The 15891-nt window shown below is 34.7% G+C and overlaps 1 pseudogene; it reads right to left on the bottom strand.

The window, feature by feature from the left end:
• Window positions 1-1718: 1718 nt before the first annotated feature.
• LOC117919005 lies at window positions 1719-14298 on the bottom strand (annotated as a pseudogene).
• Between the last annotated feature and the right edge of the window lie 1593 nt (window positions 14299-15891).

Here is a 15891-nt window from a genome sequence, read left to right on the forward strand (position 1 = left end):
AAATTCTTATTTTTTTGAAGGCCACTGGAAACTCATGAAGGTTGGTCTTACCCTCACCACTTTAATTGACATGATTTTCTAAATCTTTATTTTGTGATTTTCGCTTCCTTTTATTTTGATTGGTATTTTGTTTTCTATGTTTTATTATTTTAAAAATTAATTCCTTTTATTTTAAAATCAAAACCTTTTTCTCTGAAGACCCCTTTAAGAAATTTTATTTTTAAAAAAATTCATTTAGAATTCTTAATAAAAATCTCATTTTCTTAAAATAATATGCAACCATTTTTTTTTATCGATTTGCATCTTTCTCGGTTTTTAATGAAAATCTTGGTTTTAAATCAGACATGAATCAAAGCTCATGGTCTCACATAAATGAGATAATTCTGGGCTAAATTCGTATATATCAAGTGGGGAATTGGTGAAACCCCTACATAAAAAAAAAAAAATCTTTTTTAAAAATTCTTTTTTTAGTACCACCGTTGCTACTTATTGAAATCGTGTTTATCTTTTTTAAAAATTCTATGCAAAACATGTGTGATGACCGGTAATTTAGTGTACTTCAATCATTTTTTGTTATATTAATTAGATGTGCATGTTAGGATTTTTGCTTTATATTATTTATTATCTAACCTCTCCCTATCCTGCGGAAGCACGCTATGAGTTATATATGATATCCAGGTACGTTCCCTAATACCCACTTTCTAAACCCCGTGAATATGATTGTCATTGCGTACTATGCTCATGCTTGCTATCCTGTTTGATTGCCTTGATATATATTTGATGCTTGTATGATTATCTTTGACAAAAACACATGTTGTGTGATGTATGTCTATACTAACTTTTATGTTTCATGATAGCGCTTGAGGAGCCGTTCAGGTACGCACTTTGACTCTCTCCTATGATCAGACTTTCTTGCTTAACATACTATTTTTTTTTAAAACCCTTACCTTACTTAGCTATCCATGATCAACCATTTAATTGCCACATTTCCCTCAACTTAGTCAGTAGAGACCTTTATAAGGCTTAGAGGGGTGCTACCTTTTAGAGATACCTTCCCAATAGGTAACCTAATCCCGGGACCAAGACTCGGGTTTTTCAAAGACATGCTTTTTCCAAAAATTATGGAGTCACGTTTTAGGGTTTTTCTTTCTTGTTTTATTTTCTCTTTAAAATAAAAATAAAATAAGTGGCGACATCGACTTTTTCCAAAATTTATTTTTCACAAATAAAAAGTGAGTCTCGCCGATCGAGTGAGGACGCACGTGAAAAATGCGGGTCCACAGTCATACACTATCTCCACTCTCTACTTTGGTCATCTGGAGTGTTTTTCTTAGCGTATGGCATAGAACATTGTTTTGATCATCTGTTTGATGCCAACGTATGGCATAGTCCATCCTATGCCTTCCAAATAATGAGAATGAATAATTGAACATAAATGACCTACCATGTTTAAGATAAACATATACAATCTCTTATAATATGTTATGGAGGAAAAAAAAGGCAAATAGAGCCACAGGCTATAGGTTCAAACCATGTTTCAAATGATACCAAATCAGCTTCTGTTGTGCTCTGAAAAAGATTACCTTGAGGGAAACCTACTTGATTCTATAACTAATAAATATATGATGGCAATACAAATCAATCTAGACAAATTGTTGATAGGTTAGGACAAAAACTGCTGTTCTCTAAGTTCCCTTTCCCCCCCTGAAATTCTCTTCTTTACCGACCTTCCATCTCTGAAATAGTTACATTTCCAGAATAGCTCTCTGGCCTGCCTTTGTGTGAATCTAGCTCTGACACTTTGTGATGAGTGGCAAATGCGGGCAGATTTGGGTTTGGTAAGGGCATAGTTTTGTTGGTGAGCATGGAGATAACAGCTGACATTGTAGGCCTATCTTCTGCACTCTCCTGTACACACAAGAGAGCAATATGAATGCATCTCAACATTTGGGTTGTTGAGTAGGAATCTCCAGCATTGGATCCACTAGCTCCAAGCTAGTACCTTCTTTCCATAGCTCCCAAGCCTGTTTCCAGTTCATTTTAGGGTTGATTTACTTACGAGGTTAGTATGAAAATTTTGGAAGGATACACCGGGTGTTGTTGATAATAATGTAGAGACAAATATGAGATATAGCAGACTTACGTATCCTGCCAGGTTTATGGCAAAGGCACCGTGGTTATGATGAAAGCTTTTGTTCTTCCGGCCGCTCACAATCTCCAACAGTAGGACCCCAAAGCTATAAACATCTGATTTCACTGAGAAAATTCCTTCCATGGCATACTCGGGTGGCATGTAACCACTGCATCCACAGTAGAAGGTTTAGTACATTAGACTGAAAAAGAAATCTGATAGATAAAGAAAAGTCATGCTTACTATGTTCCAACAATCCTATTTGTATTTGCTTCTGACGCATTTCGCCCAAAAATTCTGGCCATACCAAAATCAGAAATTTTCGGGTTCAAGTCATGATCAAGTAGGATGTTACTTGCTTTTAGATCTCCACTACAAGGAAAATGTCAAAAGATGACGCTTTTTAAGTGTCAAGATAGATATAAGATGACGCTTTTTAAAAGCGTCATATATTAGACTATCATATTTTTAAATCGCATACGTTGACACTTTTTAGAAGCGTCATCTTCTTTGCACGTCAACCATGACGCTCATAGTAAGTGTCATTATTTGAAACATTGACGCTTTATAAGTGTCATCATATGTTAATAATTTCATTCATGTCAATATTGACACTCAATGAAGCGTCATTGTATAGGTAGAAGCAACATTGACACTCAATATAAGTGTCATCTTATAACTTTTTATTTGTAGGAGCAACGTTGACACTTAATAAAGCGTCATTGTATAAGTAGAAGCAACATTGACACTCAATATAAGTGTCATCTTGTAGCTTTTTTATTTGTAGGAGCAACATTGACACTCATAATAAGTGTCATCGTATAGCATTTTACACCTTGACACTAAAAAAAAAATGCCATGTTTTTTTAACATCAACCTTGACGCTTTTGAGAAGTGTCATCTTCTGTTTATTCAAGTGAAGCATGACGCTTTAAAAAAGCGTCATCTTATCTCATATAAAATTTTAATAGCCCATAAATTAAAATGTCCTAATTATGCCCTATTTTATAATTTTCTATCAACAATTAAATTAATAATGAAAACTTAATTTAAGAATCTCCATTGACAAAAAGTATCAAATATGGTCTTCATTTTTCACTATTACAATTTATCCATAAACATCATACATAATCAACAACTAAAACCAACAATTTTACAACTTCTTCTTCAACTTTGAATTGTTCATAACCTTCACTACATCTAGTTTTACATCATTTTTCTTCCAAGTGCAAAAGGATGGTTGTAACTCACTTTCTAGATGCTCAATCTGCAAAATAATTGAGAGGGTTACATATTTATTAGTATTAACAAATAGTTAAGAAGCAACTTTGTAAATGAAATGTGTATATGCAATTTTTAAATTTCCAAAATATCTTTCTTCCATTGCAATAAATTTCAAAATATCAAAAGAACTCAACAAACTCCAATAATTTTATTACACCAAATTTCTAAATATTTTAGAACTCTTATTCTATTGAAAAAAAAAAAACAGAAAAAAAAAGTTTTTATCTCATTGACTATTTTGGTATGATTTTTATCTTATTTATGAAACTTCAACCATTAACATCTTCTCATTCTTCTTATAGGTTGTACAAGACATTAGATGTTTTGCATGAGAAGGAACTAAGGAATGAAAAAAAAAACAAAAAAAACTAGAAGTCCGAAAATTATAAAATTGTAAATTAACATATTTATGTAAAATTATAAAATTGTGTTAAAATATCTATGTTCTTCTTATTGTATTAGTACATCAACATTTAATAATATGAGGATATCTATTATCTAAATATGGAACTTGCATGAAATGATCTCTAAACATGGAATTGATTCATAAAACTTACAATAACCACAACATGTTACCTCAAAATTCTTTTGATGATATATTTTGAATTGTTTGTGGGTGTCCTTCATCAAGAGCAGTAGTGACGTTGTTAATAGAATGACCTATGCCTTTTTGTACAACCTGAAGAATATATAATAAACAATTTAACAACCAATTAGTAAGAGGTGTTATTTTCTTCCATAGGCTTATTTGTAAGAAGTCTTAAACTAACTTCCTATTTTTAATTTCTCGATATTCCTATAAATTAAAATTTTATAATTAATGAATGTGAATAAGAGGTATGTAAAGAGTCTTAATTATACCTTAAAGTTGTCAGACAATCTATCTTTGACAAATATTGTCCAATCTTCATCCTCAATAAAAGTATATTGAATTGGTGGTCTTTTGAGGAGCTCCGGTTGGTCTTCGAAAGGAAGAATGTACTTCACTGTTAGCAAGTTCTTAAAGGACCGAAAGCATTTTCCCATTGTTAACATACAATTCCTCCTGCTTTTACGATTTAATGAAAAAGCAGTCTGCACATTAATACCAAACTTTAGTAATTTCAAGAGGTTAAGAATGATAGACATTTTGCATCAAAGTGATTTAAATAAGAAATGGTTACCTCAATGTTGTCCCATAACTTATCCTTCAACTGTTTAGGTACAACATGCCAAGTTTTATATCTTATTGGCACCATAGTGCGTGCTAACATGCCTAAGTAGCTTATTAGATGAACTGCTGATTCTCCTATGAAAATGCCATCAAGATTGTACTTAACCGGCAACTTAACCCCCTTGCTTCTGTTTTTTATAATCATATGCTTCCGTGTCATCTCTTTGTACTTCCTTTTTATGGGTTTTTCTCCTTCCTTTGTCTCCATTCTTGTAACAAAAAAAATAAAAAATGATAAAGATTAGTTAAAATTATATTGCATATAACCTAGTCAAAGAATAATTGTAAAACATAACTTTTCAAAGAAACAAATCCATAATCATTGCACAATGAAATGCAATAGATCATGAATTCAATAAATCTTTTTAGAATTGTTCATCATATAACAAGGATAACACTTCATTTAAACTTTTTTTTGTCCCGCTTTGTTTAACATTTCATTTATTTTAAGCAACCCAAGGCCTTTGTATAAGAAAGCTAAATTTGCAGTAGGAATTTCCTATAAGAATCAACATGGAAGGAGCACGTGGTTTCAACAAGTTCATCAAGTCCATAAGAACTTATGAAAGCTTTTGGACTATCGGTTTGTGTTACATTAAGTTTGGAAAACACAACATGCATATTGATAATAAAAATTTCATAATTTTTTTACTCACAAACATAACTAATTTAGTATCTTCCATGCACAATTTAGGGAAAAGGTTTTAGTAAATATGTTATTGGGTATGTTAAAGAATGGTCAATATTTGTGCAAAAAAATAAAGAAAGGATAAAAATGACCTATTTTGTGGCTGTTGCAACCCATTCCATGGCCTTTATTCATACATTAGCATTAAAATACAGCAACATAGAGGATTTGTTCTCAATCCAAATCCCCTCACAATCGCCTCGCATACATGTTGCATCTGAGTCATCCATTACATCAAACGCTTCAATTTGTGGCAATGCCCCATAAAGGGATGGTGTTCAATCGAATTGTCAACAAAGTCTTCACCTCCTTCCATATCCAAGAAATCTTTTTGAGGAGTTGACAAAACAACCAACCATCTTGGATCAAGTTGGTCTTGCACATAAAATACTTGCTTAGCTTGGGATGCCAAAATGAAAGGATCTGATTTATGAGCAATTTTGCTAAAGTCAACTAATGTAAAGCCAAGATCATCAACTTTTATGCCATTTTTATTACCAACCCAATCACACTTGAAAACCGGTATCCTAAACATGGTATAATCAAGGTCCCAGATCTCGGTAATAATGCCATAGAAACAAAGCTCACCAAACACTGGATTTTGATCCTTTGCACTTGCGATTTGCATTGTTGAAGCTACAATACTAACTCCACTATTTTGGGTAGCTCATAAGTCGTCTTGTTCCTTGGTATGGTATCGACACCCATTAATGACATATCCATGATATTTAGAGACATAATGGCTAGGACCATGAGCTATCCACTTAAGGGTTTCAAATATAGGTTCATTATTACCAATTGCAGCTTCAATCTGTAATTATAAATAATAGTTATTATGTATGTTAAACATTAGTAAAAAGAATACTTCACATTTTAACACCATTCCAATACCTTTTTTCTCAACCAATAAGTAAAAGTCCGCAGGTGTTCATCCGGAGCCACTTTTGTCTTTTTGATTGACGAGGATTTTTCAATTTCAACCATTCCATGTGCTCTCTATGTAATTATTTATAAGAAATTCAAAGTTAATGTCTTAAAGTTATTTTAAGTATCAGACACAAATATTAAGTGTTAGTGGTTCATACTCAATATAAGGTTGAACAATAGTTGTATTCTCTAAAACATAATGATGTGCATGTAACTACAAATTGGAATCAATTGTCACAACTTGACCTCCAGGTATTGGTGCCCCAAATTTTTGGTCAATGTTTGCACTAATAGGAATCCCAATCGCATCTACATTTGATAAATACTCTGTACAAAATTCAATAGCTTCCTCTGCAATATAGCATTCAGCGATACAACCTTCGGGCCGATTACGGTTTCGTACATACCCTTTCAAAACTTTCATGAATCTTTCAAATGGGTACATCCACCTTAGGTAAACTGGTCCACAAAGTCTCACCTCCCTTACAAGATGTACAGTAAGATGAAGCATGATATCAAAGAAGGAAGGTGGAAAGTACTTCTCAAGCAAGCATAATGTCACCACCAAATCATTTTGTAACTTATCCAGTGCAGACACATCAACCACTTTGCTACACAGAGCATTGAAAAAAAAACTCAATCTGCAAATAGCATGCCTTACATGCTTTGGCAAAAGGGATCGTAATCATGACATTAGCAATAACTGTTGCATTAATGTATGATAGTCATGCGATTTAAGACCATAAAGCTTCAAGTCTTCCATTGACACAAGGTTTCTCATGTTAGAGCAATAACCTTCAGGAACCTTTAATTGTGATAAAGTTTGGCAAAAACCTTTTTCTCCACTTTAGATAACGTATAACATGCAGGTGGGAGATAAGTTCGATTTGATTCAAACCTTGGCCCCAATTCACACCTTAAGCCCATCTCTAGCAGGTCTAGGCAGAATTAAGTCCATCTTTCGTCTTACCTGGAATGTTGAGTAAGGTACCAATGATGCTTTCACAAACATTCTTCTCTATGTGCATTACATCCAAGCTATGACGAACATGTAGGTATTTCCAATACTCAAGATCAAAGAATATGGACTTCTTTTTCCAACAATTTGTAGTATTGACATTCAACTTGCCTCGGGAGTTTTTATTTTTTCCCCATGAATTAGAAATGACATCAATTTTCCTTAGGATTTCCTCTCCACTCAATGGTTGCGGAGGTGAGCTAAACTCTTGTTTACCATTAAATGCCTTCTTTTGTTTCCTAAAAGGATGGTTGCAAGGAAGAAATCTTCTATGACCTGTATATGAGTTCTTTTTCCATGCTTCAATCTGTGAGAGAATGTATCTTCCCCACATATGGGACATGCAAAATATCCTTTAACTACACAACCAGATAAGTTTCCATATGCAGGAAAATCATTGATTGTCCATAGTAGAACAGCTCTTAATGTAAAGACCTCTTGCTGATGCACATCATAACATTCAACCCCTACATCCCACAACATTTTTAAGTCATCCAATAATGGTGCTAAATAAACATCAATGTCATTTCCAGGTTGTCGTGGACCTGATATTAATAAAGATAGCATCATAAACTTCCTTTTCATGAACAACCAAGGAGGAAGGTTGTAAATGACCATTATAATAGGCCAACAACTATGTCTACTGCTCATTGAACTATGAGGATTTATACCATCTGCTGAAATGGCAAGTCTAAGGTTTCTAGGTTCTGAAGCAAAATCAGGCCATTGTGATCAACTAGCTTCCATGATGGGGAGTCAGATGGATGACGCATTTTACCATCAAATTCTCTTTCTTGAGCATGCCATATGAGGTCTTTTGCAATTTTTGGGGACTGAAACAATCTTCTAAATCTTGGAATAGGAGGAAAATACCACATTACTTTTGCAGGGACTCCCTTCCTCTTTTTAGTACCTGTTCCATCTAACTTCCACCTTGAAGTTCCACAAGTAGGACAAGAAGTTGCATCCTTCAACTCATTTCTATACAATATGCAATCATTGGGACATGCATGTATTTTCTCATATTCCATTCCCAATGTATTCAATTTTTTTTTGGCTTCATACATAGACAGAGGCAACTTATTGTTTAGAGGCAACATATCTCCAAGAATACTTAAAAGCTCTGAAAAGCTTTTATCAGACCATCCATATCGTGCTTTCAGGTTGTATAATTTGACCAATGCAGATAACTTTGTAAAGTTTCTACAATTAGGATATAAAGGTTTTTGAGCATCTTCAAGTAATGTTTCAAACAATTTTGGGTCATTCTTACGATCATCATATGCAACTTGAACCATTTCTATTGTACTATCCACATCGTTAAATTCAACTGTATGATGCCATTCTGCCCTACTAGTTAGTGGTCCACTTGGAGCAGCGTCTCCATGCCAATACCATGTATGGTAACTCTAATCAATTCCATAGAAGAATAAATGTTCTCTAATTTTTTGAGGAGTGTGGAATATCATATTACCACACTAAAGGCATGGACATTTAATGGAGTTTTTATATGTGGAATATTGTAATGAAAATGCAATAAAGCTTTCTACCCCATCTGCATAATCCTTTGATCTCCTATCCTTTGACATCCAAGAACGATCCATTTGATGTACAAGAGATAAACACAACTCCTAGATACCACCAACAACTAAAGTTATTAATAAAATCCTATTAATAGGCTTAAAATATATAATCTACCAAATTAAAATTTCCCACATTGTCACAAAACTTAGACCAATCCAAAAAATGACAATGTGCAAGTCATATAACAATAAGCAATATGACAAGAAACATAATTAGTATATTAGGTTATTCAATATTAGCATAAAAAATGGATCTTAGTTCATTCATGATGTTTGCTTTATTCATGAATAGGAATGAAAAGCAAGATCTAACTTTTAGTCTTCTCTTATATTATTGAATACACCAAGTTTGAAAATTTTAAAAACACATAACCACATGAGACAATGATACCATGAACTAAAACAATTAACGAATGGAACTAAGATTCGAATGAATAGAAGCAAGTGATTTATACATGATTTAGGCATTCTAACATCTCCAACATCCTTAATTAGTGGTGGTTCCTATCCCATATAGGAATACATAATCCCTATGTGTCAATTGCCAATATACTTAAATTCATTTTAAAGAAATTTTGGCAGCATTTCCCTATAGTTCTCCAAGTACACAAAATGGATAAGTCACAATATGTGACCTTGTCCAAATATGCACCCAGAGAACAAGAAGAAAGGCTACCAAATTTTCTAAAAATTGAATTAAGAACAAGCAATTAACTTCATAGATATCATGTTTTCCTATACTGTCCAACTGGACAATTCAAACATCATTTGCAGAGAAAAGATCTTTATCACATGGAAGACAAATTTAGTAGTTGTCAACTTGAAACTGGCTTAAATATACCCACATTTCACATTTTGACAACTTATTGTCTTAGTATGTAATAAGAGAAACTTCTGTCTCACAATGATACTTGAATGGGAATTCTAAGGTTTCATGCATGCATAGTTGATTAAAACTAAAACATAAATACTTATTAAAATATTACATCTAGTTATGTATTATAAATTATTCATATCAATTGCAATGGTGAGAATAGGAAAATATTGTTTGTAAGCATCACATTTAGGCCTAAGTTCACAAACTTGGCTAAATCCATTAAAGACCCACTACATAAAGTTCATGTTAAAATTGGTTCATCTCCAACCCCCAAAATGATTTATCAAAGTTACTCATTTTTTAGAGTCTTGATTAATTAGATAATCAATATAGATACATATAATTTGTATTAATATAATATCATGATATTTTTTTCATTTTGTTTTTAGGCTTAGACTTGGGTAGATTTCCCAAGTAAGGCTAAAGTAGAGCTAAGCCGCACCTTGACATGTGTTCTACTTATGTTGGGGGTGACCATTCTAGTTTGTGGTCATAAGTGGGGTGTCAAATCTCAATTAGTTTATTGAATAGATGAACCAAACATGACGTTATTATTAATTAGATAACATGTTGTGTAACCCATTTAAAAATGAAGTTGAATAGCATCTTTTGTAACATAAGCAATGAAGCCTATGTCAGATTGTGAAGCTTAAATTAGTAGTAAATGTTGCACTTCGCTCGGATGTTGGGGTCGAGCTGCTCGGTCAGCTCGCGGGGGTTGAAGGGGGCAGCGCCTCCTGAAGAAATTTTTTTTATTTAATTCGAAAGCCACATGATTCTGCTCATAGGCAGCAATTATTGAGTTCCATGACACTACATCCCTTAATAAAAATTGTTGAAAAACTTTCTATGCATTCCAAGAGCCCATATCTCGAAATAGCATTTCATCAAACAAGTTATAGGCAGTACCTACAACTCCATGGAAAGCAAGCTCCTTTCGGCATGAACCATTGTACACAAATGGAACAACACCAGAACCATTTCCAAACCTTCCAGAGAACATAAGAACCAGAGAACAAAAACAGAGGAGAGACACAACTGAGCCTAAAAATAGAGGTATAGTATCTTTTTATCGGAGATGCAAACCAAGAAAATAACTAATAATAAACAAAAACCACAACAAATTTACAAGCATTCACACTCAAATCCCAGAAATCAATAGTGAAGAATGTGAATCCATGGGAAAACGAGAACATATGGGCTCGTACCCGACAACTCTCTCTTTTGGGTTTTTTCTTCTCCCTTCTTTTCTTTCCTCTGTTCCTCTGGTTCTTCGACCTTTCCTCCTTGCTTACCTCTTCAACCGAAGGCACCTGCCTTTGCTGCCTCTTGCCTCTCCTAACCTACGAATCTAAAAAAACCCTAGCTTTCTCTCATATCTCCATTCATTTCCTTTCTCTCAATCCAGCACCCAAATAGTCAAATCGGTGGAACATCCATGAATGCTATCTTCTTGATTTGGAGTAAGAACTTCATTTTCTCAATCGAAATTGGTTGGAGCTTGCTGGTTCAGTTAGAGACAAACTTGGTAATGAAACTTGAGTGTGGGCATCGGGTATGGAAAAGGCTTTATTACATTTATCTCTTTTTTTTTAATTGAAAAATGTGAGTAATTATAAAATGAACAGAAAATGATGCTTTTAAAAGCGCCAAGGTTGAGGTTCTCCTACAATGGCACTTAAAAAAGCGTCATTATTTGAAATGCATTGTACAATGACGCTTTTAAAAGCGCCAAGGTTGAGGTTCTCCTACAATGGCACTTAAAAAAGCGTCATTATTTGAAATTCATTGTACAATGACGCTTAAAAAAACGCCATTATTTAAAAACGTCATTATTTCTCCCATTAAAGCGCCAAGATAATGCAAGCATCATTAATACCCATTTTTGAGAATAAATAATGGCACTTTATATTAGCGTCAAGAAAAAAAGCGTAATAAATTACATTTTTTGTAGTAGTGCTCTATGAATAATTCTTAATCTTGAATATTTATGCAAGTAAATAAGTCCTTGTGCAATCCCCTCAATGATATTGTGACGTCTTTTCCAGTCCAATATCTTTCTTCTATCAGGATCTGAAAATATGGGTGAACACAACACACAGCTAGTAAATTGTTTCAAGCAAAAAAAGATAAGAACAAAAGGAAAAGTTAAGCAGATAAAAGGAAGAAAAAAAGGGAAGTATTCAAACCAAAGAGGAAGAAGTCCAAGCTTTTGTTGGGCATGAACTCATAGATTAACATCTTTTCCTCTCCCTTGATGCAGCAACCCAGAAGTCTAACAAGATTCATGTGTTGGAGTTTGGCGATCAGTCTAATCTCATTTTTGAACTCCACCAATCCTTGGCTGGAGCCCCTTGAAAGTCTCTTCGCTGCTATTTCTTGCCCCTCAAGTAATTTCCCCTACAAAAATAATCCACAATCCACAAGGAAGCTTTACTTGGGGTACTTCAAACAAAGAATATCCTATTCCTATTACATGCCATGGATTAATGAAATAATAATATTTACCTTATAAACCGGGCCAAAACCACCCTCTCCAAGTTTATTTTCAGATGAAAAGTTATTCGAGGCAGCCACAATAGAATCAAAACTGAACAGTTTAAGACCATGAGCCCCCCTCGTTCTATCATGGTCAACATCTTTTGAATCACTAAAGCTGTTTGAAGTTGCCAATTCATGCAGCGTAGCTTCCTCCATTTCTCTCTCCCCTGTTATACCACAAGTCACAAGTTCAATTATCCAACCCATTAACAAATGGCATTACTATCATCAACAAAAGTTAAAATAAAATACTACCTCTGAATTTTCTCCTTAAATAGTATAAGGAGCCCGAAAGTAACAAGACCACAAGTACCACTCCTGCAATAGTGACCCATATCCACCAAACGCTCCCTGCATAGATAGAAGTTGATAAATTTTGTGGTTAGAGCAGAACCGAGTGAAAGAGGGTCTTTTATGGTCCTGATATAGCTCCTCTAATGGTATTTTGAATTTTTGCTTTGGTTGTAAATTCAATAAAAATGTTGGATTCATCAACTACTTTGCTTTGGTTACTTTCAGGAATGCAAAAATACAGACTCTTACCCGTAACTCGTGATGAGGATAAAACATAGAGCTCCTCCTGATTTGCGTCATCCTTGAGGGCTTGTGCAAATTTTGTACTCCAAAATAGACATCCAGTTCCGTTAGTGTCTATACTATTATAAGCAGTACAAGAACAATTATTCCAGCATATAGCCTGACAATCACTAAGGCCCAAGCTCGAATTTCCTTTCATTGATGATGGTGATCCTGATATGAGAACCGATTGCTTCATGAATCCGTCTTTTCTAGTCCTGCAAGTGGGTGGGTTTTGCACTGCACACCCTGGATATTCTTCATACCTATCGCACTGACCGTTCAGCACAAATACGGGTCTACTAGTGTCAAAAAGTTCCCCTTCCCAGGTCAATACCCAGTGTGAAACAACTCCTTCTGGAACTGAATAGCTAAAGTAAATCTCGTTTGCATTCGAAACACTGTTAAAACTGTAGATGTTATTGAAAGTGTCAGAGCTCATCAACGAAGGAATGAACTCAAAGCTCCTATCTTTCAAGGTTCCACTGCTCCAGTAGGTGCCCCCTCGGCGTTTCATCACCAATTGTGTGCCATTCCATTCCAGAGTAAAAGTCCCAGCAGCAGGCACTTTTTCGCCTATCCATGAAGCAAGTGACCAGCTTCGCCCGGTTTTCAAGTTGATGCCTAGTTTCATCCCAGGCAGGAGGGTGTCTGTAGGATTATCGAAACTTTCCAATAGTTTCTCCTTCACAGATCCATCCGAATTGAACTCTTCCAAAACAAAATTTCCAGAATCAAGCAGAGTAGCTGTTGAGTTTCTGGCTGCTTGATTGGAATTCAGGACAATTGGATCACCCCCACTATGCGTGATCATCAATTTGCCATCGGCATCCAGCGTGAGATTGGCATCGGTGCCGGATATAGCCTTGTCTCTGTTAGCAACCCAAACTTTCTTGTGATAATCATCAGTTGTGTACCATATTCCTAAATAACTGCCAGATTCCAGGCTGAAGAAGCCTAGAGTAAAAGTCCCTTTTGCAGAAACCAGTAATTTTTCCGAGAATTGAAGCTCTTCCCCAGGTTTGATGGTGTCTGTCTGTGCACCAGAAATGGAAGGCACTACTCCCAACCACATACATGACAAACACAGAGACAAAATTGCACTGCTAAGGCACATGCTGCTTTCCATTTCTGCTATTCCAAGTTTCTCATGTCCGTGCTTTCATGCTTTGTGTTTATCTTTGCCTTCAACTTCACAGTACGTTGAAAATGTCATGGGTGATCTTCCAGATATCTCACAGCATCCTTTTGGAGTCCAGTCTTCTTCGCTTACCAGTCTAATTATGGATATTGCTTGGAAATTATGGGCATACTTCTCCTTTGTCCACTTCTTTTATCAACCACTCTATTGAGATTGATTTCAGGCAGGCTGGGGAGAATTTTCAGCCTTTCTTTGGAAAGCATTTTGGGGCCATATTTTGGGTGGGGACCAGCAGATGAGACTTGAGAGAAGGGTGAGCATTTCTGTTCCTTTTGGACTTTTCATCAGAGCATTGTCGAGGGAAAACTCAAAAAAGTTCGAAGAAGGATTGGTGAATTTTGCATTGTAACATCATCACCATGTTTAGGCATTGTCTGTTTAGGTTGTAGATGAAGCCAGGCTGCTACAATTGATGATTCCAAATATATAGTACGAATGAGAATTATGGTCCAAATTGAAATAAATTATTAAACATGTACCATTTTATTGGGTAAGGTAATTTTTTTGTTTTTATCCCGCGATGGCTGCCAAATGTGTCTATTCATTTTTGGGTTATGCTTTGGTACCCATATATGCTTTTCAATACCATACCTCCAATCCTCCACCAATGACATTTTGCCACATGTTAGGGTTGTGAATATAAAGAAAAAAAAAAAACTTGCTATGTGGGTTACCAATCAGTCAACTCCCATTCCAAAAAAGAAAAAAGAAAAATCCAATGCAAAACAAAAGTTTTAATTTTTTACAATATCCAATTATATAATATGATGAATTCTTTTATAAAAATGAAAAAATATTGAATAATTTTAAAAAATACAAAATTTCTACAAAAAGAAATTAGAATTTATTTTATTTTGTAATATAAAGTGATAAACCGAGGAGGTGAAGGAAAAAAAAATTAAAATAAACTAAATATTGTAAAAAAATAAATCGATAACAAAATTTATAAATTAAGAGTTAGTTAATTTTTTTAATTTTCAATTAAAATTATTTGTGGAAAAATTGGATGAATATTGAAAATGGACATATTGAAAATTTATAAATTAAGAGTTAGTTAACAAAATTGGATGAAGGATGTTCAATAGGCTTCATTTTTATTTCCCTTTCTTTCTCTCTGTATATGAACATAGCTGTCCAAAAATGGACAACTAGACCTTAGCATAAATAATAATTTGAATATCCCATGCATGTGTTGACAGTATATGATCAACTGAACCTTTTAGATTGCATAAAGGGTTTTGACTGGGTGAAGGAGTTACCTGGAAAGGACAGAGAGGACGCCATGCTTTTTCTTAGGCACAAAACAAGCTTGCCTTCGATACTTAGATCAGTATTATACAGGTTTTAAGGTCTTGTAGTTTTACATACATCTGCAAAAGCCTCCATAGAATCCACCCCACCCTTATATATATATATATATATATTCCTAAATTTCAGGGGGGCATTTGCCCCTCCTGGGCACATGGTGCACACACACTATTGGGACCACTAATAAAGGCATCTTTAGGCATTCATTATAATTGTAATTAATTGAATTTGAGTAGTAGAGTTGTGAGTTGGCTGAATTAAGTAGTTGTTATTGGACTTGAAACCGAGTCATTATCAATTGTAGAATTCTCAAATTTGATATTGGATTGATCATGGCCATGGTCAAGGCAAATACTTCAAACCATGCGGGGAGAGGGCTATGGAAGAGCATAAGGAGTGGCTGATGAGGGGTTCCTTATATAGGTTATCTCCTTTTTGGCTGGAAATGGGCAAAAGAGTAAACATTAGCATCATGGTGATGTGGAAATAGGTGCCGCTTGAATATATAAGCTTTTATGGATGGGTGCAAGTTTTATAGGGGGAG

The sequence above is a fragment of the Vitis riparia genome, chromosome 7 (assembly GCF_004353265.1).
Source record: "Vitis riparia cultivar Riparia Gloire de Montpellier isolate 1030 chromosome 7, EGFV_Vit.rip_1.0, whole genome shotgun sequence".
Taxonomy (NCBI): Eukaryota; Viridiplantae; Streptophyta; class Magnoliopsida; order Vitales; family Vitaceae; genus Vitis; species Vitis riparia.